The sequence below is a fragment of the Somniosus microcephalus genome, chromosome 1 (assembly GCF_052327205.1).
Source record: "Somniosus microcephalus isolate GS21.2 chromosome 1, FLI_Smic_1.0, whole genome shotgun sequence".
Lineage (NCBI taxonomy): Eukaryota > Metazoa > Chordata > Chondrichthyes > Squaliformes > Somniosidae > Somniosus > Somniosus microcephalus.
Genome location: NC_140987.1, coordinates 273,264,024 through 273,289,954, shown reverse-complemented (window position 1 = coordinate 273,289,954; position 25,931 = coordinate 273,264,024).

The window sequence follows — 25,931 nt, the reverse complement described above, 5'->3', positions numbered from 1 at the left end:
ACAACAAGGAAGTGGGGGCTCCTCTCCAAGCACTCACACGACCATGCCACAGCAGAGCCCTCGGTCAGAGCCCCACCAGAGTCCTCACCCAACTGAGATGGGCGTCTCAGCCCCTGCACAGCCGTAGGAGCAGCAGACTCTTGCCGAGCCCTCACAGGCTCGCAACCCCAGAGGACGCCCGCCAAGGGTGTCGAGACAGGAGCAGCAATAAAGTGAGCAAGGGGCCACCACATCTGCTGAAGCCACAGGGGAAGCACCATGTAGGATGTTGTCACTTGGGTGTTGTGATGTATTGTTTTTTAACCAGCCATTCTTGTCATGGTATCATAAACAGACTTGATGGCAAGCTGCTGAATTTGTGGCCTGTGTCATTTCACAAATGGGCTTCCACATTGAGGGCTTAGGGTGCCTTACAATTGTCAGTGTGGTGGTCAGAGTGATAGGAATCTGCAGGTTCTTGTCCATTGTCGATGGTCTGGTAAGAAGGTGTGAGGCAAACGTGTTTGATTGTGCAGGCTAAGCAAATCTGGCCAACATGAGTGCGTCCCTTGCGTCCCGGCCAGCAATGTGGTCGCGCGCTGGCGCCTACTGGCCTGTGCAGCTTCAGGTGGGTGAGCAGCAGCTTGGCGCTCCTGTTGTTGCTGCTGCTGTTGGTGCTGCTCTTGTTCAGGGTTCTGCTGCTGCCGCGGCTGGTGTTCGTCCGAATCTGATGTCCAGGAGGAAAGGAAATAAATGTTTGCCATGCTTCTGGTATATGCCTCAGTTGAAGAAGCGCTCAGTCAAGGTGGGGAGAGGGGCTTCCCAGCAGGTCGCACTGGAGATGGGTGTCAGGTTCCAAACTTCCAGAACAATGAGTATGCCTGCTAAAAGTTCCCCCAGACCTGAGACAACAAAAGTCTGCCACCTGCAAATGATCATTGGTGAAAACTCCTTTTTAATGGTGGAGCTGCAGCTGTTAGTAAGCAATCCAATTGTGAGGCCGCCAGGATTCACTGGCATGTTCCAGAGGAGACATGCAGGACGGGGGAAATATGTTAAAATCAGAACGGCCCCTCAAAGTGGATTATAGAGGCAATTAAGTGGTTTTTAAGGGCCTTAAGGGGGTCCGAAAACACAAATGTGGGAAAATTGTTCAGAGGCGGGATGGAGGCTGGATCGGACCCGCCCGCCATTTTTTGCGATTTTACCACCTCACACCCCTCCAATCCCGCCTCCTCGGGCCCAGCAAAATCAAGCCCAACTCTATTTCTCTCTCCACAGATGCTGCCTGACCTGCTGAGTATTTCCAGCATTTTCTGTTTTTATTTCAAAATCGCAGTGTGTTGTGGTTCAAAAAGAACTGAAAGCAAACTGTCCTGGTATCTTGAGTTAAACAGTTTGACCACATCTCAAATACATCACAAAATATTACATAGTATTTACAGTACACAAACAGGGCATTCAAACCATAAGACCCATGCAGGTGTTTATGCTCCACATGAGCCTCCTCCATCTAACACCATCAACATATCCTTCTATTCCCCTCTCCCTCATTTGCTTATCTAGCCCCACCCCTTAAATATATCTATGCTATTTGCCTCAACTACTCCTTGATTGAGACACGGACAGCAGGAGTTGAACAAAACAAGTCTTTACTGATTGAAGTCAATCGGGAAACTGAAACTACAGAGGCTCACTAGCGCCTTTTATACAGGCGTGGTCACTGCCGGTACTGCAGTCTGAGACCAGTTATTCTCTTAAAGGTACATACACAACAATTCCTCCCCTTTTAGATAAACAGTACATAACATTCATTTAACAACTAAATGATAACTAATTACAATCACAATTACGGTCGCTAGATACATTGTTTAAGTTTAAGCAATTATAAGTTCAGTCTTTGAGGAGGCTTCCTGATTCTGTCTAGATAATGCCTCTTTGGGGTATCAGGTTCTTCTGGCAAGGTTGAGTCGGGATCAATGTCGTTGTTTGGTTCATCTGCTTCCAATATCACCGATTCTGCGGTAGCTGCAATTGGTACGTCGATTTCATTGCCAGGTGTATCAGATCGTGGTGTGGAGTTGACGTTTTCCAGTGACTCTAGAATCTGGTCAGCATGGCGTCTTACAATGCTCTCTCCAACGTCCACGGTATACAAGAAAGGTCCTTGCCGTGTACAAATCGTTCCTGGCTGCCATTTCTCAGTGCGGTAGTCCCGGGCCAAAACTGGTTGACCGATCTTAAAACTCCTGGTCGGCCTTTCATTCATATTCTGAAACTGCCTGTTCTCCACATCTCTTCGGACGTTTGGCTTAACCAAATCCAAGCGGCTTCGTAGTCTTCGATTGAAGAACATCATGGCTGGAGTTTGGTTGGTAACCGCATGTGTCGCATTCCGGTAGGCAAACAAGAAGTTGTCCACCTTGTGTTGTAGGGGTATATCTTCATTACACATTGCCTTGATAGCCTTCTTGAATGTTTGAACAAACCTCTCAGCCAATCCATTAGTGGCTGGATGATATGGGGCAGATGTGTAATGCTTAACACCATTGTTCTTTAAGAACCTCCGGAACTCTTCAGACATAAACTGTGGTCCATTGTCAGAGCAAATCTGTTCAGGCAGCCCATTCCTGGCGAATATGGTTCGTAAAACTGTGATAGTTTTTTCCGTGGTGGTTGAGGACATTTTTATTACCTCTGGCCACTTTGAATGTGCATCCACCGCAATTAAAAACATCGAGTCCATGAAGGGACCAGCAAAATCAATGTGCACCCTTTGCCATGGAGATGAGGGCCACTCCCATGGATGCAGAGGAGCTTGTGGTGGGGCGTTTTGGACCTTCTGGCATCCTGCACAGCTCTTGGTCATCTCTTTGATTTCTCTATCAATTCCCGGCCACCACACAAACGCTCTGGCTAAGTTCTTCATTTATACCCCACCCAGATGACCCTCATGAAGCTCATTGAGCATGCTATCCGTCAACTTAGGTGGAATTACTACTCTGGATCCACACATCAAGGTTCCTCTGCACACTGACAGCTGTTCTCTTCTCGGCGAGAATGCTGGCAGCAGTGGTTCGCCATGTGCTGGCCATCCCTTCACCGTTAAATCATAGACCCATGATAGTGTCGGCTCATTCCATGTTTCCTTTTCTATGTTTGCATTCGTCACAGGGAGACATTCGACTATGGTCGAGTGGAATAACTCCATTGGATCCACTGCAAGGTCTTCTTCTTCCACCGTCGGCAACGGTAGGCGTGACAATCCATCAGCATTCCCATGCTGTTTAGTTCCTTTGTACTCGATGTCATATTGGTGTGCCCCTAGGAAAAGGGACCACCTCTGCAGCCGTTGTGCTGTCATTATCGGTACACCCTTCTGAGGGTTGAAAATGGAGACAAGAGGTTGATGATCGGTTAGTAGAGTAAATTTTTGACCGTGCAGGTAGTGATTGAACTTCTTCACCCCCCACACTAGGCTGAGGGCCTCTCTGTCAATCTGGGAGTAGTTACGCTCGGCAGAAGTCAACAAGCGTGACGCAAAAGCTATCGGCCTCTCTAAACCATCAAGGAATTTATGTGACAGTACCGCCCCAATGCCGTAGGGAGACGCATCACACGCCAGTCTGATCGGCAGTGCTGGGTTGTAGTGAGCCAATACTTCTCTTGAAGTGATTAAGTCCTTACTCTTCTGAAAGGCCCGCTTACAGTCATTGCTCCATTTCCATGCTACTCCCGTTCGTAGCAGGGCGTTCAGTGGGTGCAGAATTGTCGACAAATTCGGCAAAAACTTATGGTAGTAGTACACCAATCCGAGGAATGACCTCAGTTGCGACACATTTTCAGGCGCTGGGGCCTTAACAGCCGCTTCAATTTTGTCAGGGGACTTATGTAACCCCTCTTCATCAATCACGTGGCCACAATACGATATCTGTTTCTTAAAAAACTCACACTTGTGGCGGTTGGCTCGTAGCCCATGTTCCCGTAGTCTAGTGAGCACCTGTTCTAGGTTGTTAAGGTGTTCACTGTCATCTTCACCTGTCACAAGGTTGTCGTCCAAGTAACACTGAGTCCCCGGAATCCCTTGCAGGACTTGTTCCATCGCTCTTTGCCATATCGCCGGAGCCGATGCTACTCCGAATACCAATCGATGATACTGGTAAAGACCTTTGTGAGTGTTTATCGTGAGATACTTCCTAGAGGATTCTTCAACCTCCATCTGCAAATATGCTTGTGCTAGGTCAATTTTTGTAAAACGCTTCCCTCCAGACAGTGAGGCGAAGATGTCTTCTATCCTTGGAAGAGGATATTGTACTGTATGAAGGATTGGGTTCACCGTCACCTTGAAATCCCCACAGATGCGAACCTTCTTTTGGCTCCTCAGACTTATTGCTTAATGTTTTCTTCATGACAGGAACGATGGGTGTCGCCCACTCGCTCCAGTCGACCTTAGACAACACGCCTGCCTTCTCCAGATTCTCCAGCTCTGCCTCGACGGCTGGGCGAATCGCATATGGTACCGGTCTTGCTTTGAAAAACTTGGGAATTGCATTCTCTTCTATTTTTATCGAGGCGGTTACGCCTTTAAGAGTGCCCAGTTCTTGTTGAAATACCCCTTTGGCGTCAGCTAAGATTGTTGACAATCGTCCAGGAGTGACGTTGTCATCTTTTTTACCGTCCACTGTCATTGCATGAATGGAGTGCCAATCTAAGCTTATCTTCCTGATCCATTCACGTCCCAATAACGGTGGTCCACCATTTTGCAGTATGTAGAGATACAATTTCTGTATTTTCTTGCCGTCGTATTTGACAGGCACCCTTATTTTTCCTCTGGGGTATACTTTTTGCCCCGTATACGTCGTCAAGACGATGGATGTCTCTCTCAAGGGTATGTGTGAGAATAGCCGCTCATAGTCTCATCGATTCATGATGGTTAGCGCTGATCCTGTATCCAATTCCATTTTAACTTGGGACCCTGCTATCGTGAGGGTGACCCAAATGGTTCGGTGATCCTCTTTTGCGATTACATTGTGAAGTTTGAGACAGCTTAGTCTCCTGTTCCCGGATTCACTATCGCTCATCTGGTCTTCGGAACTACTGTCCGTCATCTTTTGTACTTTCTTGTACGGTTCCTTAGTAGCCTTTTTGTTGTCGCTGGTCTTCTTCCCAGACCTGCAAACTCGAGCAATGTGTCCCATCTTTCCGCATTGCCTGCATATTTTGTCTTTGGACCAGCAGTCCTTCTGGTCATGGTTAGTTCTGCCGCAGCGATAACATTTTGCAAATCCCCGTGTCATTTTGTGGGTGCCGTATTCCTGTGGCTTTTGTTTAATTTCCGCAGCTCCCCTGGCTGCTGCTTCATATGATACTGCCTCGCTGAAAGCCTTATCTAGTGTCAGCTCTTTCTCTGAGAGTAACGTCTTCTGTGTTCCTTCACTCAGGAGTCCACAGACAAATTTGTCCCGTAGGGTATCTGCCAGTCCTGCTCCAAACTGGCAGTGCTTTGATAGCTTGCGTAGTTCTGTAAGGTACTCAGCATTGCTCTCATCTTTATGCTGAGTTCTCCTGTGGAATTTAAATCTTTCTGCTATCAACTGCGGTGCAGGGTTTAGGTGTTCCTGTAGGACAGCAACAATTTCGTTAAAACTCTTCGCCTTCAGTTTGGCTGGAGTAATCAGGTCCCGCAATAGGCCGTACGTTCTAGCGCCCATTAAGTTTAGCAATACCGATGCCTTTTTCTCATCGGCTATTTCATTTGTCTCGCAATATACCTCGACTCTTTCCACATACGTGGTCCAGTCCTCTATTGTATTATCAAAGGCACTGATACAGCCAGTCTTCGGCATCTTGAAAATCTAAAATGGCGCCTCCCACGCTTTGCCTTGTTCCCCGATTTAACAAAATGGCACCTCCCACGCTTTGCCTTCTTCCCCGCTGATTATGATGGCGCCTCCCGCACTTTGCCTTCTTCCCCGCTGTTGCTAGCGCTGCTTTCCGCGGTTCCCATTGCAACCTGCAGCTCCTCGCGGTTTCTTGCGCGTTTAATATTTCTTTTTTAAATTATTTTCCCCTCGTGGAACAACCCTGTGGGACTCTTGCCTCCCTCTTCTCGGGTCTATATGCAGCCCGGCTTCGTAGCACCAGCCGCGCCCTGTGTGCTCCACCCTCTCTCTCTCCTCTTCCCGACAACGCTGCTCGGCCCCGTTGCAAGCCACCCGCTCGAGTTCGCGAACGCCGCAGCCCAGGAAGGATCAGCGTACTACCTGCCACCAGCCCGATTAGCTGAAGCACCGTCGACAGGAACCAGGCCCCGCTTTCGACAGCTTCTCCAGCAATCTTCAACTACGCTAACACAGGGGCGGATGCCCACGGTCGACGCCCGTTTCTACTGCTTCTTTCTTCCTTCTGGCCTCGACCTCTGCTCACTTCGCTGCAGGAATGGATCCCAGGAGGTGGTGCAGACTGTAGGTAAGTTTGTATCTGCTCGTCGCCAGTATTATGTCCGTGAATGATTGCGACACGTACAGCAGGAGTTGAACAAAACAAGTCTTTACTGATTGAAGTCAATCGGGAAACTGAAACTACAGAGGCTCACTAGTGCCTTTTATACAGGGGTGGTCACTGCCGTTACTGCAGTCTGAGACCAGTTATTCTCTTAAAGGTACATACACAACAGTAGCGAGTTCCACATTCTAACCACTCTCTGGGTAAAGAAGTTTCTCTTGAATTCCCTATTGGGCTTATTAGTGACTATCTTATATTTATGACCCCTAGTTCTGGCCTCATCCACAAGTGGAAACATCTTCTCTACCTCTACCCTATCAAACCCTTTCATAAACTTAAAGACATCTATTTGTTCACCCCTCAGTCTTCTGTTTTCTATAGAACCTCTCGGTTCTGGTATCATTCTATTAAATCTTTTTTGCACCTTCTCCAGTGTCTCTATGTCCTTTTTATAATATGGATATCAGAACTGTTCACAATACTCCAAGTGTGGTCTAACCAAGGTTCTATCCAAGTTGAACGTAAGGGGGGGAATTTTGCCAGCCCTGGGGAGGCGGGTATGGAGGCAGGACTCCCGGGAATATGTCAGAAACTGTGAGCGGGTAACGAACACGTTCCCAACCCGCCTCCGTGTCATCTCCCCGGGAGGTGGATCCCCGGCTCGCGCAGGGACCCGTCTCCTCGGGGCAGGAAGGGGATTACAGCCAATTAACTGCCTGTTAACAGGTAGTTAGCAGGCAGTTAAGAGGCTTATCCCCATTTTACGCCTGCAATTGCAGGCTTCCCAATGGCTGCGAACCTCGCCAGGGTCAGCGAGGCAAGCAGTGGGTCTGCGGGGGTGAGAGGGGTCGAAAAGTCCGCTGTGGAGGTGAGAGATGGGTGCAAGTGTGGAGAGGTAAGTATGAGAGGTGAGTGTAAAGTGTTAGAAAAAGTTTACTTACCTTTGTTTCTTCCTGCAGGCTTCAACCCTTGGGGATCCGGAGGTGCCTCATCTCAAAGGCAGAGATGACAGAATGGCTGCTGCATTCTCAGATGCAGCAGCCATCTGATCTCTGCTAAGGAAAGAGGTTTGGTGAGTCTTCAGTACAAGGACTCACCATAGAACAGAGATTGTCAGTGTCTGACAGCTTCTCAAAGCTGTCAAACGCTGACAATTCATCTGTCAAAAATTTTCAACAGATGAAACATCATACGCTGACGTCCTCTGTCACTGGCTTGTCCTTAATTGGCCGGCTAAGCCCACAGGGCAGGCTTAACAAGATCAATCAAAGAAAAATAGTGTGGGTTGGCCGGATGTCATTGGGGGCAGGACTGAAACCCGACAAGCAGCAGTCCCGCCCCCAACACGCCCCATTGACAAAATCCAGCCCAACATCTCTGCTTTTCAATTCTATCCCTCTAGAAATAAACCCCAGTGCTTTGTGTCCTTTTTTATGGCCTTATTAACCTGTGTCACCACTTTTAGTGATTTGTGTATCTGTACCCCCTTAACCTGTGTCTCGAGACAACACCAAAAATAAAAGAGCGAAGGATAAAAATAAATGGCTATGATTGGAGGCATTTGTTAAGGCTAGAGGGCAATGGTTATCAAAAGGATACTGACAGATTAAGGTCTCAAACTTTGATTGCCTATATTGAATGCTTAGCTTAAATTGGAAGATTATATAAGATAAGATAAGAAGAGCTTATACCAGTTTAAGATTTTAAAAGATTGAGGCTGCAATTAAACTGCAACTATTGGATTCAGACAGGTGCAGCCTCGAAATTAACCCAAAGATGGGCAAGTGGCGGGTTGTGTTTGAGATTGCCATTTCTGGGATTTTAACCCCTTGCTCGACCCTTTCCTGCCAGTCGCAGCTGTAGTATCCTGGATCCTGACTTGTGAGAATTCCAATTGACTTGCCCAGAAGAGCGCACTGCACATTTATGATTCCAGCATGCCCAAAGCTCCTCTCACAACAGTTACAGAGAGTGCCAAGGAGAGAATCCCTAATCTCTAAACATTTTAAATCAATGTCAGATTGGTTTAAAAATGGACACACTGAGCACTTGAAAACCAAGCTTGCGACTACGCTGGATTTCCTTTCCAAGTGGGGTCAAGAGAAGACCCCCTCCATGGAAACTGCTCTGGAGTGAAGTTAACCTTGCAGTATACACACACACATCCTGGATGTGATTCTGCCCCTGTAGCTCGCTCTATTCAAAAACTAATGGGGAGGAGAGGAGGAAGTCAAGTCAGGGTCAGCGACTTCTGCGTAATTGATTGCAACTGCAAGGAAATCGGACAAGAACAATTTAAAGAATTAGATGTTGGGCTACTCCGAATTGGCAAGATGAATCCAGATTAGGCACAGAGTGACATTTAGGAACAGAAGAACGAGATTAATATTTTAACATTTTATTTATATAGGAAGGCAAATAATTCAGCTATGTTTTCTCTTAAGGATCTACTGTCCACTAGTCTCGGGATTCTATGGGGAAACTACCTCTCAGGTTTTACTCAGAAGGGAAAGTGGATATTATTATACAAATATAAACTAAATGGTACAATTTTTAAGGAGGTGCAGGAACAGAGGGACCTGGGGATTTATGTACAGAAATCTTTGACGGTGACAGGAGAAGTTGGTAAGGCTGTTAATAAATCATACGGAATGTTTGGTTTTATAAATAGAGGCATAGGGCTGGATTTTGCCAGGCCCAAGGAGGCGGGAATGGAGGCGGGAATGGAGACGTGTGGGGTGTTAAAATTGCAAAAAGTGGCGGGCGGACCCGACACCACCTCCATCCCGCCTCCAAGCAATTTTCCCAAATGCGTGGTTTCTGATCCCGTCTCCGTCTTGCCTTCAAGAGGCGGGATAGGCCCTTAAGGCCCTTAACAACCATTAAATTGCCTCTATAATCCCATTTTGAGAGGCCTTTCTGATTTTAACATGTTTCCCACGTGATTCACGTCACCTCTGAAACACGACGGTGAAACCTGGCGGGAGCACAATTGGATTGCTGACTATCAGCTGCAGCTCCACCATTAAATAGGAGATTTGATCAGTCATCATTTGCAGGTGACAGGACTTTGTTGTCTCAGGTCTGGGGGAACTTATAGCAGGCATAACCATAGCTGTGGAAGGTTGAAGCCTGACACCCATCTCCAGTGTGACCTCCTGGGAAACCCCTCTTGCCACCTTGACTGAGCGCTTCCTCAACTGAGGCATGTACCAGAAGCATGGGAACCATTTATTTCCTTTCCTCCTGGACATCAGATTCGGACGAAGGCCAGCCGCGGCGGCAGCAGACCATAAACAACAGCACCACCAACAGCAGCGGCAACAACAGGAGCGCCAAGCTGCTGCTCACCCACCTGAAGCTGCACAGGCCAGAAGGTGACATCCCATGGAAGCCCGTCGGTGCAGGAGATAGCCCCCAAACAGGGTCTACAGACAGAGGATCAGCTACCTCAACATGAGTGAGCAGCAGTGCCAAAGGCGGCTCTGACTTTCGCGAGAGGTAGTGGGTGACATCTGCGCAATGGTGCAGCAAGACCTGGAGCCCAGAGGAGCAGGTGGACACCCCTTACCAGTGGCCATCAAAGTCACCACCGCACTCAACTTTTTTGCTTCAGGCTCATTCCAGGGATCAGCAGCAGACATCAGCGGCATCTCCCAGGCGGCCACACACACTTGCATCACACAGGTAAACGATGCCCTCTTTGCCATTGTGCACAATCACATCCATTTCTACAAGGATCAAGAAAGTGTCACAGCATGTGCAGTTGGATTAACTAATCTGGAAGGCTTTCCAAGGGTGCAGGGCATTTGACTGCACACATGTGGCCCTTAAGGCACCCCATCATAATCCAGGGACATTGTCAACTGCAAGGGTTTCCACTCCCTCAATGTGCAGCTGGTGTGTGACCACAAGAAGGAAATTTGGCATGTTTGTGCCAAGTACCCTGGCAGTTGCCATGACTCCTTCATACTGCACCAGTCTAGTGTGCCTCTGCTCTTCAGTCTGCCAGACCAACTTAATGGATGGCTACTTGGAGACAACGGCTATCCCCTGAACACATGGCTAATGACGCCGTTGAGGAGCCCATCCGATGAAGCTGAGGAGAGCTACAACTACAGCCACATTTCCACCAGATCCATAATCGAGCAAACCATTGGCATGCTGAAGATGCGCTTCAGATGCCTGGATAGATCAGGTGGAGCCCTGCAGTACGGAGCAGCCAGGGTCTCCAGAATCATTGTGGTTTGCTGTGCACTTCACAACATGGCACAGCATCGTGGCTTGCAGATTCCTGAGGACCAAGTGGCTCCTCACATATTCTCCTCAGATGAGGAGGAAGAGGAGGAGGAGGAGAAGGAGGATGAGGACGAGGATGAGGAGGAGGAGGAGGAGAAGGAGAGTGAAAACTAACATCGTGCAGAGGCCCATCAACCAGCGGCAGCAGTATGCGAGAACATTGCTGCCCAGGATGCAAGGAATGCACTCATCTTGGCCAGATTTGCTTAGCCTAGCCAATCAAGCACTTTTGCCTCGCAGCTTCTTACCAGAGCATCGACAATGGCAAAGAACCAGAGGATTCCTAGCACTCTTACCACCATACTGACAGTTGCAAGTAATCCTAAGCCCTCATTGTGGAAGTCCCATTTGCAAAATGACACACGCCACAACTGCAACAGTTGCCATCAGAATTTTTATTTACAATAACCAACTGATGGCATTTTAAAAATAAACAAAACATTTTACCCAAGTGACTACCCTTGTGACTATTTGTGCAGTATCTTTCTCTTATGCATGCTCCTACGTGGTGCTTCCCCTGTGGCTTCAGCAGATGTGGAGGCCCCTTGCTCACTTTCTTGCTGCTCCTGTCTCGACAACTTTGGCGGGCGTCCTCTGGGGGTGTGAGTGCTTGGAGAGGAGCCCTCACTTCCTTGTTCTCTGCCACCAACATCCCTCTCATGGGTCAGGTCCACATCAGCGCTTGCAAGTGGTTTGAGAGCACCTCGCTGCACATCAGGGGGGCCATGGGGACCCGTATCTGCACTGGCAGTCCTACTCAGAAGGACTTCCATGAAGGTCTGGTTTCTCTGTTCAATAGCTGACTGTCGTGTATTGATTGCGAGTTTAACACCAGTCAATATGGTAATGTAATGTGCGAGTTTAACACCAGTTAATATGGTAATGTAATGTGCATTGCATTATGGGAATTACCCGGGAAAGCAGCAGTCAGCCATTTTACCAATAAAGTAAAGATCACAGTTAAAAGCCTGTCTGCATGACTCTGATTTAATTCGACGTATCTACATGATTGATTGAACGTATTAAAGCATAGATACAACATTGGCGATGAGGATAATGAAAGGAATCATTTTAAACAGGTAGTTGCCCAAGTTTAGTTAGCTAGGATGGAGAAGACCGGCATTACAAATTTTGCATGCTTCGCCGAGCCAGCCACGTTGTGTCCAAGATGGACGAGGTGGTTAACGTCTTTTGGGCTTTATGCCGACGGCAAAGGACTCATTATCGACGATACCTCTACAGCTGCCACAAAGCAGAGGAGGAGAACTTTACTTCAACACCTAGCAGGACCAGATGTCCAGGATATCTTTTCAACTCTACCAAACACAGGAGAGCCAGCAGACTACACGGCGGCAGTTAGTGCTTTGAATCAGTACTTTGTGCCCCAGGTCAACGCAGCATTTGCTAGACAGACTTTTCATAAGTTGTCCCAGAAGGCAGATGAGACTGTGCAACAATTTGCTACTCGCTTGCGGCAGGCTGCTAAAGACTGTGCTTTTGGGGGGGGGGTGCGGATAATCAAATAAGAGAAGCTATCCTGAGTAGGTACACGTCAGCCTATGTGCGGAGGAAATTGCTAGAGGAAGGGCATGGTCTAATGCTCACCCGCACGTTACAATTGGCCTCACAATGTGAAAACATCGAGGAGCAGATGTCAGCCATGTCATGTACAGAGAAGGCGGCGACAGATACTGTTCGTCATGTTACACAGAAAAGAGGGTATTATGTGAAAAGCTCGACAGAGAAACCAAAGGGAAATGGCGATAGGAACGAAAGGAAATGTTACAGATGTGGACACACAGACCACATGGGCAGAGATCCGAAATGCCCAGCACGCGGACAATCATGTCATAAGTGCAAAGGAAAGGATCATTTCTCCAAAGTATGCCGCACAAAGGGTACAAAGAAACACAGTGCGAACAATGTAGAGGAACAAAATAACTGTGCATTTGCTGTTACTGGAAATAACGTGACAGAGAGACTTACCTTTTGTGTGGGGGGTGTAAACCTGAGAATGTTAATTGATTCAGGTGCAACTAATATTGGCCCAGAAATTCGGGTCCCAACGCATGAGTACGGACGGAGTACTCACGCGTGGACCCGATGGAAGTGCCGGAATCTTGCATGCACTACGCATGCGTGGGAAACCGACATTTCCAATCCTCTGAACCAAGGGGTTCAGAGGTCGAATGCGTGCGTGCAGGAGTTCCTTTTTTTTTCCAGGATTGCCCGTGCGTGAAGGCCTCCACTTTATACACTTGAAAAAAGCAGACGTAAGGACTTAATTTTAAAAGGTAAGTGGTCTAATAATTAGAATTAGAATTTTTTTTCCACAGGTTTATTATTTTTAAAGACTTTACGGTAAGGTAAGTGTATTTTTAGCCCCGATTTTTTATAAAATTATTTGTTTCAAAAATTTAATTTATTGTTTAAAACAGTTATTTAAAGTTATTTATTGTTCATTTGAATAGTGTGATGTTTTTTTAAATTTTATTTCAAGTTTAAGTACTGTTTTGGGTGCCTGGAGTTTTCATGAGTTTGACATTTCTTACTGTCAAACTCATGAATGAACTTCTGCATCCTCTGATTGGTTGCCCAGTGCTCACATGATCCCAGCTGACGCATCGCACTAAGTACGCCACTGGATCACGCAAGCACAGTGCGCCGGGAGCTGAACCCAGCCACAGACAGGAAATCCACGCAGGCCCAGGCTTCAACTGTCGGCGCGCTAGGTAAGTGTAGGTCAGGGGCTTGCACCCGCGGGTAGCCCCCAACACGAATTTCTGGGCCAATGTGATAGATGAGAATACATGGGAAGGATTAAAGTCAGAACACATTAAGTGTCAGTCACGTGTCCCTAAGACAGAGAGAAAGTTATTCTCTTATGCTTCTAGCCGACCACTGTCAGTTAAAGGTGTATTCACATGTGGGATTACAATAGGTAAGAGAACTGAGCAGGCGGAGTTCATTGTGGTTAAAGGCCATGGAGAACCGTTGCTAGGAAGGGAGACAGCCTTGAAACTGGGAGCTTTAAAAATAGGCGCAGATGTCTCAGCTGTGGTAGATGTAAGACAGCTACTGGAACAGTGGCATCCAAAGGTGTTCCAGGGAGTAGGAAGGCTGAACACAAAACAGATCCGTTTTTATATCGACCCACAAGTGAAGCCTGTGGCCCAGCCACTCAGGCGTATAACATTCAACTTAAGGGGGGCAGTAGAGGCCAAAATAAAACAATTGAGGGACATGGACATTATCAAACCTGTAACTGGTCCCACCCCATGGGTAAATCCTGTGGTTATTGTACCAAAAGCGGATAAGGATGTAAGGTTATGCCTAGACATGAGACGAACAAACCAGGCAATAGTGAGGGAATGATATCCAATCCCCACTGTTGATGAGATACTCCAAGTTATGAACGGCTCGACGGTGTTTAATAAGCTAGACCTGAAATGGGGTTAACACCAGTTAGAACTGACCCATGAGTCATGAGAAATCACAACGTTTGCAGTACATAACGGAGTATACAGGTACAAGAGGCTGATATTCGGTGTATCTTCAGCTAGTGAGCAATATCAGCACGAGATAGCTAATGCCTTAGCTGGAATAGAGGGTGTTGAAAACATCTCAGACGACATTATCGTGCAAGCACACGACCAGGAAACGCACGACAGATGCCTGCACACTGTCATGACCAGACTAATGGAAAGTGGACTGACACTAAACTCAGAGAAGTGCCAATTCAACATGGGCCGATTGATTTTCATGGGAATCCTGTTGTCTGAAAAGGGCATCGGACCAACAGCAGAGAGAGTGCGAGTGGTGGCAGAAGCTCGGGAACCAGAGAATGCTACAGAGGTGAAGAGTTTCTTGGGACTCGTTGGGTACAGTAGCAGATTCATCCCGCAGTTGGCAACGCTATCAGAGCCACTGCAATGCCTGACGAGAAAAGACACACCATTTAAATTTGGATCACAACAGAGACAGTCATTCAGTGCACTCAAGGAAGAGTTGGCCAGAGCTGGCACTTTAGCATATTTTGATAAGGACGCACCAACCAAGGTGATAGCAGATGCCAGTCCTGTAGGTTTACATAGAAACAGAGAAACATAAAAGATAGGAGCAGGAGTAGGCCATTCGGCCCTTCGAGCCTGCTCCGCCATTCAACGAGATCATGGCTGATCATCCAAACCCTAGCACCCGGTCCCTACACCGACAGCCATCCCACCCAAGCCCTATCCCTGTAACCCCACGTATTTAATCCCCCCTAACACTAAGGGTCAATTTTTATCATGGCCAATCAACCTAACCCGCACATCTTTGGACTGTGGGAGGAAACTGGAGCACCCGGAGAAAACCCACGCAAACACGGGGAGAATGTGCAAGCTCCACACAGACAGTCACCCGAGGCCGGATTTGAACCCGGGTCCCTGGCGCTGTGAGGCAACAGTGCAGTACTAGTCCAGGACCAACAGGGAAAAGAGGTGCCAATATGCTATGTAAGTCGTAGTTTAACAGACTGTGAGAGGAAATACTCTCAAACAGAGAGAGAGGCCTTAGCTCTTGTATGGGCTTGTGAGAGGCTGCATCCATATGTGTATGGCCGAAAATTTAACTTGGTAACTGACCATAAGCCATTACAAGTAATATACGGCCCACACTCTAAACCCTGTGCCCATATAGAGAGATGGGTACTTAGATTACAGCCGTACGATTTTAAGGTGAAACACATTCCAGGCAAGTAAAACATTGCAGACGCACTGTCACGATTGCTGGGGGAGACAGCAAAACAGGAGAGACATTCTCACGGCTCAGATGAATACGTGAGATTTGTAGCTGTGAATGCGACACCAAAAGCACTCACTACTAGAGAGGTGGAGGAAGCCTCTGCTACCGACCCAGAGCTGATTGAGGTACAGAAGGCAATCACAAATGGACATTTTGAGAACTGTAAAGCTTATGCAGCAATTGCAAACGAGCTGTGCGTACTGGGGTACCTAGTTCTTCGGGGAACACACATCATGCTAACCACAGTATTACATGCACGAGCCCTGGTGTTAGCACATGAAGGACACTTGGGAATAGTTGGAACAAAGCAACATCTCAGAACCAAGGTTTGGTGGCCTGGCATGGACAAGGCAGCTAAAAAACACTGTAAAGCATGCCACGGCTGTCAGATAGTAGCCAGACCCGACCCACCTGAACCGTTGAGACCAACACCATTACCGGAGGGCCCCTGGCAGGATGTAGCTATAGACTTACTGGGACCCTTGCCATCCAGGCACTCCATTCTTGTGGTAGTTGATTATTATAGTCGCTACTATGAATATGACATCATGGCCTCCACAACAACAGAGAAGGTTATTGATAGTTTAGAGTCAATCTTCAGCCGTCATGGTTTGTCAATCACCTGCAAATCTGATAATGGTCCCCAATTCAGATCTGAATTATTCAAAGAATTCTGTGAAAACAACGGGATCAAACACCTGAAAACAGCAGCAAAATGGGCTCAGGCTAACGGAGAAGTCGAGCGCCAGAATGCATCGCTGATGAAGAGAATCAGAATTGCTCAGTCAGAAGGACTAGATTGGAAACGTGAACTTTGAAAATATGTGACTGTGTACAGGAGCATTGACCATGCCACGACAGGAAAGAGCCCGGCAGAGCTGCTCTTTAAACGGAAAATGAGAGGAAAGCTGCCAGACATCACAGAGTCGCGCGCAGACATGGAAGTATGTGACCAGGACGCAGAATCAAAAGGCAAGTCCAAACTGTACGCAGATGAACAGCGGAGAACACAATACTCAGAGGTGGAAGTTGGTAACACGGTGCTGGTACGGCAGGACAAAGTGGATAAGTTCACCACTCCTTTTAATGCCACACCGCACAAAGTTTTGAGTAAAACAGGGAGTCAAGTAGCAGTAGAATCTCCAGACGGAGCACGCTACTCGAGAAACACTACGTTTGTGAAGAACTACAGAACCAATGGACCAAAGGAGACACTCCATGAGTAGGAGGAAACACAAGGGACTGAGGACAGTATAGTAGACCCTGACACAAATACCACTGTGACACAGGCAATACCCAATGACACCAACATGTTAGACATACCCAATACAGCCAGACCCCAAAGGTTTAAAAGAAAGCCCCAAAGACTGTCTGATTATGTCACAACATAAACTGTGCGAGGGCTGCATGGGTGATGTTAAATGTTTAAACCTGGGAATTATTTAGTTGTGTGGTAAGACACAAGTTTGTAAAAGTTTATAAGCCAAATAAGTTATGCAGTGTTATTGTAAGCAACTGTTTGTAAACTGCAAGTTTGTTTCCAAGGAAAAGGGGGATGTCGTGTATTGATTGCGAGTTTAACACCAGTCAATATGGTAATGTAATGTGTGCGTTTAACACCAGTTAATACGGTAATGTAATGTGCATTGCATTATGGGAATTACTCGGGAAAGCAGCTGTACTGGCCGCACTAGACGTGCTCCTATCTAGTTATCCAGCAAGTTAAACACTTATTCAAAATAATTCTTCGTGAAGCCGTTTGCTGTTTGAAGCCTTTACTTGAACAATTTTTGTGAAACTGTAAACAAAGATAAAGAATGTTTTGTACATAAATTGAGTACTATACATTCGATATTACATAAGATATAAACATATTTACAACAGTAGAATTCAGCTTGGAGTCGGGCCTGTTCTGCTTGGAGTCGGGCCTGTTCGGCTTGGGATTGGGCCTGTTCGGCTTGGGATTCAGCTTGGAGACGGGCCTGTTCGGCTTGGAGTCGGGCCTGTTCGGCTTGTGATTCAGCTTGGAGACGGGCCTGTCTTACTTTTATTTCTATTTCACTGTTCGCATGTGCAGCTCTGGCTTGAGCTGCCACTAGCTTAGCCCGTGCTCTGGTGATAGTCACGCTTATGCTAGAACAACCTGATGACCGTGAACCAGCTTGCGATCTGACGTAACCGGAGCTTATAGACTGATTGTCACCTTCTACAGTTTTGTCTGCCCGTTTAAGGTCTTCTCCTCGCTGCATAGCATTTTCGTTATTACCTTCTGACATGTTGATGTGAGGTAGATGTGCTCTACGAGGTTAAAGCTTACTCTGGGTTCCTCCTGCTCCGCTCTTCACAGCTAGCCGTATTGCTATCTTTTCACTGATATCTTTTCACTGATATCTTTTCACTGTACTGGCCGCGCTAGACGTGCTCCTGTCTAGTTATCCAGCAAGTTAAACACTTATTCAAAATAATTCTTCATGAAGCCGTTTGCTGTTTGAAGCCTTTACTTGAACAATTTTTGTGAAACTGTAAACAAAGATAAAGTATGTTTTGTACATAAACTGAGTGCTGTACATTCGATATTACATAAGATATAAACATATTTACAACAGTAGAATAGACTAATTGTATAACTAACTAACATTTGGACTAACTTCTGTAACTATCAAATATTAACCTTTTATAAACATAGTGTTATCAAAATACTTCTCTGACAACGTTGCTATTATGCAAACAAACAAAGATACTCACAGATATTGTGCTTGGCCTAACATATGAAATCAGATTACATTGGATTGTGAAACCCTCATGGAATCCTCCATTACTGCCAGGTTCTTCCTGGAATTCTACTTCCTGGGATTCTACTTCCTGGAATTCTACTTCCTGGGTTACACAGGAAGAAAGGAACAAAGGTCAAATGACCTCTCACAGGAAGAAAGGAACAAAGGTCAAATGACCTCTCACAGGAAGAAAGGAACAAAGGTCAAATGACCTCACACAGGAAGAAAGGAACAAAGGTCAAATGACCTCTGCTTCATACAAACACACTGCTAACACATAACCACCACCAGAGGGTGCTATCTGCACATAAAATAGTCCATCGGTCCAGAACAGCAGCAGTCAGCCATTTTACCAATAAAGTAAAGATCACAGTTAAAAGCCTGTCTGCCTGACTCTGATTTAATTCGACGTATCTACATGCTTGATTGAACGTATTAAAGCATAGATACAACACTGACCATCGCTCCTCCCGAGATGTCAGTCTATTCTGAACACTAACCATATTTTCTACTCTCTGGCGTCTTAGCTCCTCCATGGCCGTAGCCATCCTCTCGTCTACTGTAGCCATTCTTTCCACGGAGGTTGCCATCCTTTCTGTGGTGCTGCATTCATGCGTCAATGACTCCACAAAGGCTCTGCTCATGTTCGCGATGGACGCCTCCATTCGCTCCACACTCACAGCGACCCTGGAGACAAAACCTGCCAGAGGCTCCTGCACCTGTTCCTGGAGTTCCAGCACTGCTGATCTTATAGATGGACCCAGAGGCAGAGGGTCGACATGCAGCTGAGCTGAGCTGGCAGAGTCCTGCGCCCTCTGACTAGGACTCTTCACTGCTGCCCCTGTCTCCACAATCTGCTGATGCTCACTTGTGAGCTGTGATACACCAGGTGACAACACTACTCTATCTTGCGATGGTCCCACCAAGGTGTGAGTGTCTGCTCTGGTGCTGGGTTGGCTGAATTCTGCTGATGCTGCACCCTCAGAGGTTGCAGCTTACTCTGAGGAGTCTGGAGACTCAGGCTATTCCTCCTGGATAGTGGGGACGGATGCTTGCAATGGTCCTGTGGGGGAGTAAAGGAAAGAGTCAGAGATGTGAGGCCAAGGTTACATGCACATTGCATATTGCAGATGATCATAAGTCCATCTGTTAGAGCTTCAGAATCTTTATCAGTGACTCATGTAATGTCAATAAGAGAGATGAAAAACTATTCCATCACTAGCTTTCTCTGATGCACCTGTCTGTCCATCCCTCACTTGCTCATCATCCTCGAGTCCCACTATCTCCAGGATTGCCTCCTCCCAAGGGGTGAGGTGGGCAACTGAGGGTGGCCCTCCTCCTGTCCTCGCTCTTTCCCTCTTATTGTGAGCTCTCTTTTCCTGTAATGAGGGAGACAAGTGGAGTTTGAGTGAGAATGAAGGAGTGAGTGTAGAGAATCCATAGCATAGATGCTTAGAAGGAGACAAAGATGGAGTGAGTTTGCAAGACCAAGGGCCCTCCCTGTGTTTTGTAAGTTGTTTTCATAGCATCACAGTGATAGGGAGTGTGAGGGCTGCATAGTCAAATAGTTAGGTGAATGTGACCATAGAGAGAGAGGGAATGGGTAAGGGTGCAGGGATGTCAGTGTCAAGTGAGATGTGGAGGAAGAGGTTGCTAAAGCTGAGTGCTGGTGAGAAGAGGCAATGGGGATCAGATTGAGGGCGATGGCAAAGTCATACTCACTTTTCCAGTGCGCAGAAAGTCATGAAACCTCTTCCTGCACTGAAGCCAGGTTCTGCGGATGAGGGACAACGAGTTGACCTCCTGGGCCACCTGGACCCACACAGCCTTCATCTGCTGGGGTGGTTTCTTCCTCCCTGAAGAAGGGAAGAGCACCTCCTTACTAGCTCTTGCTCCCTCCACCAAAGCTTGCAGGGCGACATCATCAAGTCTGGGAGTAGACTTAGGTCTCTCGCTGCTCATTCTGCCTCCAGGTCCCTCTCATTGCAAAGGCCAAAAGGTTGGCAGTCTGCAGAAGAAGCAAGGCTTCTTGCAGACGTTAAATGCAGCAGCAATAATGATGTCATCGGAGGCGAGTTTCAGACTGAAAAAACTAATTGGGCCATGGGTTCCCACACGCTGGAGCTCAATTGCCCAATTATGTGAAAATTGCATCAATCTCCCACATCGATTTGGAATCGGGTGGATAATACGAAAAGCAGATGACACGACCCCAGCCCGCCCCATGACAAAATCCAGCCCATAGATTAAAAAAGCCAGGGAGTTATGCTAAACCTTGATAAATCACTGGTTAGACCCCAGCTGGAGTATTGTGTCCAATTCTTGACACCAAACTATAGGAAGGGTGTCAAAGCCTTGGAGAAGGTGCAGTGGAGATTTACTAGAATAATACCAGAGATGAAGGACTTCAGTTACGTAGCGAGACTAGAGAAGAGCAGAGAAGGTTAAGGGGAGATTTAATAGAGGTGTTCAAAATCATGAAGGGTTTTCACAGAGAAGGGTCAGTAACCAGAGGATACAGATTTAAGGTAACTGGCATAGAGCCAGAGGTGAGATGAGCATAATATTTTTTCCGTAGCGAGTTGCTATGATCTGGAATACACTGCCTGAAAGGGTGGTGGAAGCAGATTTAAAATGGGAACTGGATAAATACCTGAAGGGGAGAAAATTGGGGAAAGAGCAGGGGAGTGGGACTAATTGGATCGCACTTTCAAAGACCCAGCACAGGCACGATGGGCCAAATGGCCTCCGTCAGTGCTGTATGATTCTATAATTCTCAATCCATTGATATTGGTGATATCCTCTCTTTGAATGTACTTGTGAATATGTATTCTGTAGGTCTATTATTAGTGAGTACTTTGCCTGAGGATATTTATATTGCAAATCAGGCAATGTACAGTACTTGCAAATATTTACTCTGCAAATGTGCTGTTGCTGGTAAAATTCCCACATGGTTTTAGATCATATTGCAAATTATTGTATCTTGCTGCAACAATGAAAGTCAAAGATTAATGATTGGGAGAAAATAGAAGCAATACACCATTAACTGACTGGAGGTTTTTCTGGCGTTGTTGGGATTGCTGCTTATTTGTTATTTTAAAATTTAAATTCTATCGTGGAAGGCAAGACTGAGTTTATTTTGTCCTTTCCTCCCCCTAACTCACAGTAACACTTCAACACTCAGAAAGCAAATGGAGACTTCACTCTCGGCTGATGATGCACGATCTTCAAATGCAAGCTTCGGAAATAATCCACTTATTAAGAGTTCATACGAGTGCTATATAAAGTAATATCATGCAAGTGGTATAAAAAGCAATAACATGTAAACACAATGCAAAAATAGCCGTCTGCTGATGAAGCTGTAGAAGCAGAGGCTGGAAAGTACTGTGCAAGTAGAATACCTGGTATCAGATGGGAGAACAGAATGATCAATGCTCAAGTAATGAGTAGACATTGCCTCTGTGAAGCGACGGAACGTGTTACAGTCAGAAGATTTAACAACCATGTGTGCGGTATGGCTGCAGATTAGTGCTCTTGAAAGGCAATGAAATGGGTTCTCAGTTGAAATGAAAGGACCGAGCTGGCAAGGTGAGATTGCAGAGGAAGACCTGTGACAGGAACAGGCAGACAACCAACAGAAAGGGGAGCATGATGGTGAGGTCTTCTCATGGCTTTAGCCAATCTTCTCATGATAATTGACTGAATGCAAGTAATTAGTGAAGCAACACCAAGGATGAAGAGTTTGCATAAAGGGGTTCAGTTGGAGGGACAAACAGGGGAGCCTTTGGGCTGGATTTTGTCAGTGTGGGCGGGCTGGGACATGTCAGGTGGAAATCGTGTCAGGACCCCGACTCCGAAGTGAAGTGTTGAAAAAGTGGGATTTTCCCCTAATTGGGCAATTGATTTCCTGTGTGTGGGAGCCCCTGGCCCAATGAGTCTTTTCATACAGAAACTCGCCTCCTATGACGTCATCAATGCTGTTGGATTTAAGGCCTGCACGCAGCCTTGCTTCTTCTGGAGTCTGCAAAGGCTCTGCAATTTATATGAAGGAGTTGAATTGTGGAAAATGTCAACGATCAAGCAAAAGTGTGCTCCTCTGTTTGATGAGCCCTCCCTCCAAGCTCTGGTGTACGGAGCCAGTTGTAATGAGGAGGTGCTGTTCCCTTCCTCAGGGAGAAAAAAGCCACCCCAGCAGACAAAAGCTGTGTGGCTACAAGTGGCCCTGGAGGTCAACTCCACTTCGCTGAGCCGCAGAACATGGCTGCAATGCAGGAAGAGGTTTCATGACCTTCTCCGCACAGGAAAAGTGAGTATGACTTTCCCATCACCCTCAATCTGATCCCCATCGACTCTCCTCAGAAGCACTCTGCTATGCCAACCTCGTCCTCCACATCCCACTTGATACTTACATCCCTGCACCCTTACCCATTCCCTTGCTCTCTATGGTCACATTCACTTAACTATTCGACCATGCAGCCCTCACACTCCCCATCACTGTGATGCCATGACAACAACAACTATCAACACACAGGGAGTGTCCTTTGTATCCTTCTAAGCATCTATTCTATGGATTCTCTACACTCAGTCCTTCATTCTCACTCAAACTCCACTTGTGTCCCTCATTGCAGGAAAAGAGAGCCTACAATAAGAGGGAAAGAGCGAGGACAGGAGAAGGGCCACCATCAGTAGCCCAGCTCACCGCCTGGGAGGAGGCGGCCCTGGAAATTGCTGGGATCGATTAGGATTCCCAAGTGGGGACGGACAGATGGGCACATCACAGCAAGCTGGTGACAGAATAGTTTGGAATCTCTCTCATAGACACAACATGGGACAGGTTGGGTGATTTGGCAGAAACATGGCAAATGCACTATAATGTGGGTAAATGTGAGGTTATCCACTTTGGTGGCAAAAACAGGAAGGCAGATTATTATTTGGAATGACAATAGATTGGGAGAAGGGGAAGTGCAAAGAGACCTGGGCGTTCTTGTGCACCAGTCACTGAAGGTAAGCATGCAGGTGCACCAGGCGGTTAAGAAGGCAAATGGTATGTTGGCCTTCGTAGCAAGAGGGTTCGAGTACAGGAACAAGGATGTCTTGCTACAGTTGTACAGGGCCTTGGTGAGACCGCACCTTGAGTATTGTGTGCAGTTATGGTCGCCTTACCTGAGGAAGGACGTCCTTGCCATGGAAGGAGTGCAGCGAAGATTCACCAGGCTGATACCTGGGATGGCAGGAATGACGTATGAGGAGAGATTGTGTCGATTGGGCTTATACTCACTGGAGTTTAGAAGATTGAGAGGGGATCTCATCGAAACCTATAAAATTCTGTCAGGCCTGGACAGGCTAGATGCAGGAAGGATGTTTATGATGGCTGGGGAGTCCAGAACCAGGGGTCATAGTCTAAGGATAAGGGGTAAGCCATTTAGGACTGAAATGAGGAGGAATTTCTTCACCCAGAGAGTGGTGAACCTGTGGAATTCTCTGCCACAGAGGGCGGTGGAGGCCAGTTCATTAAATATATTCAAAAAAGAGTTGGATATATTTCTTAAGGCTAAAGGGATCAAGGGATATGGGGAGAAGGCAGGGACAGGGTACTGAATTTGGATGATCAGCCATGATCTCATTGAATGGCGGAGCAGGCTCAAAGGGCCGAATGGCCTACTCCTGCTCCTATCTTCTATGTCTATGTTTCTATGATAATGATTCTGATGCGCTAACAGATTGACATTTGAGGATCTGCAATATTCAATGCGTATGTAACCTTGGCCTCACATCTCTGACTCTTTCCTTTACTTCCCCACAGGACCGTCGAAAGCCCCTGTCCCCACTATCCAGGAGGAACAGCCTGAGCCTCCAGACGCCTCAGAGGAAGCTGCGACCTCTGAGGGTGCAGCGTCAGTAGAATTCAGCACACCCAGCACCAGCGGAGAGGATGGCTACATCCATGGAGGAGCTTAGTCGCCAGGGTATTGAAAATATGGTCATTGTTCAGAATAGAATGACACATCTCTTGAGGAGCGATGGTCAGCAATTGAGCAAACAAACCAACCCTTCATGCAAGTCCTCTGGAGTAGGATTTCCAGTGCAGAAACGGGTCCTCATGGCCCCCCTGCAGTGCAGCAAGGTACTGTCAAGCCACTTGCTAGCTCTGAAGTGGGGCTGACCCATGAGAGGGATGTTGGTGGCAGACAACAAGGAAGTGGGGGCTCCTCTCCAAGTGCTCACACGACCATGCCACAGCAAAGCCCTCGGTCAGAGCCCCACCAGAGTCCTCACCCAACTGAGATGGGCATCTCAGCCCCTGCACAGCTGCAGCAGCAGCAGACTGTTGGCGAGCCCGCACAGGTTTGCCACCCCAAAGGATGCCCGCCAAAGGCGTCAAGACAGGAGCAGCAAGAGAGTGAGCAAGGGGCCTCCGCATCTGCTGAAGCCACAGCAGGTGCATGCATAAGAGGAAGATAAAGCACAAGTAGTCACAAGGGTAGTCACGTGGGTGCTGTGTTGTTGTTTTTTAGACCAGCATCATTGTGGTTGTATTATAAAGTGTTTTGACGGCAAACTGTTGCAGTTGTGGCCTGTGTCATTTAGCAAATGGGACTTTCACATTGAGGGCTTAGGGCGCCTTGCGATTGTCAGAATAGTGGTCAGAGTGATAGGATTCCACAGGTTCTTGTCCATTGTCGATGCTCTGGTAAGAAGGAGCGAGACTAAAGTGTTTGATTGTGCAGGCTAAGCAAATATGGCCAGGATGAGTGCGTCCCTTGCATCCTGGGCAGCAATGTTGTCACGCACTGGCGCCTTCTGGCCTGTGCATCTTCAGGTAGATGACTAGCAGCTTGGCGCTCCTGTTGATGCTCCTGCTGTTGGTGCTGCTGTTGCTCATGGCTCTGCTGCTGCCGCGGCTGCTCTGCATCCGAATCTGATGTACAGGAGAAAAGGAATTAAATGGTCGCCATGCTTCTGGTATATGCCCCAGTTGAGAAAGCGCTTAGACAAGGTGGGGCGAGGGGTTTCCCAGGAGGTCACATGGAGATGGGTGTCAGGCTCCAAACTTCCACAACACTGAGTATGCCTGCTAAAAGTTCCCCCAGACCTGAAACAACAAAGTTCTGCCACCTGCAAACGATCATTGGTTAAAACTCCTTTGTAATGGTGGAGCTACAGTTGTTCATAAGCAATCCACTTGTGAGGCCGCCAGGATTACCTGGCATGTTCCAGAGGAGGCGTGTAGGATGGGGGAAATTTGTTAAAATGGTAAAGGCCTCTCAAAATGGGATTATAGAGGCATTTAAGTGGTTGTTAAGGGCCTTAAGGGCCTATCCCGCCTCTTGAAGGCGGGATGGAAAGTGGGTCAGAAAACACACATTTGGGAAAATTGCTCGGAGGTGGGATAGAGGCGGTATCGGGCCTGCCCGCCATTTTTGGCGATTTTAACAACTCACACGCCTCCAATCCCGCCTCCTCAGGCCTGGCAAAATCGAGCCCTTTATTGTTGGTTTGATCAGAAATAGGTGAGGCATTTGGCAAGCCTATAACACCAAGTTGCAAATTTAAAAACATATATATTTGTTCTCAGGATGTGGCAAGGCC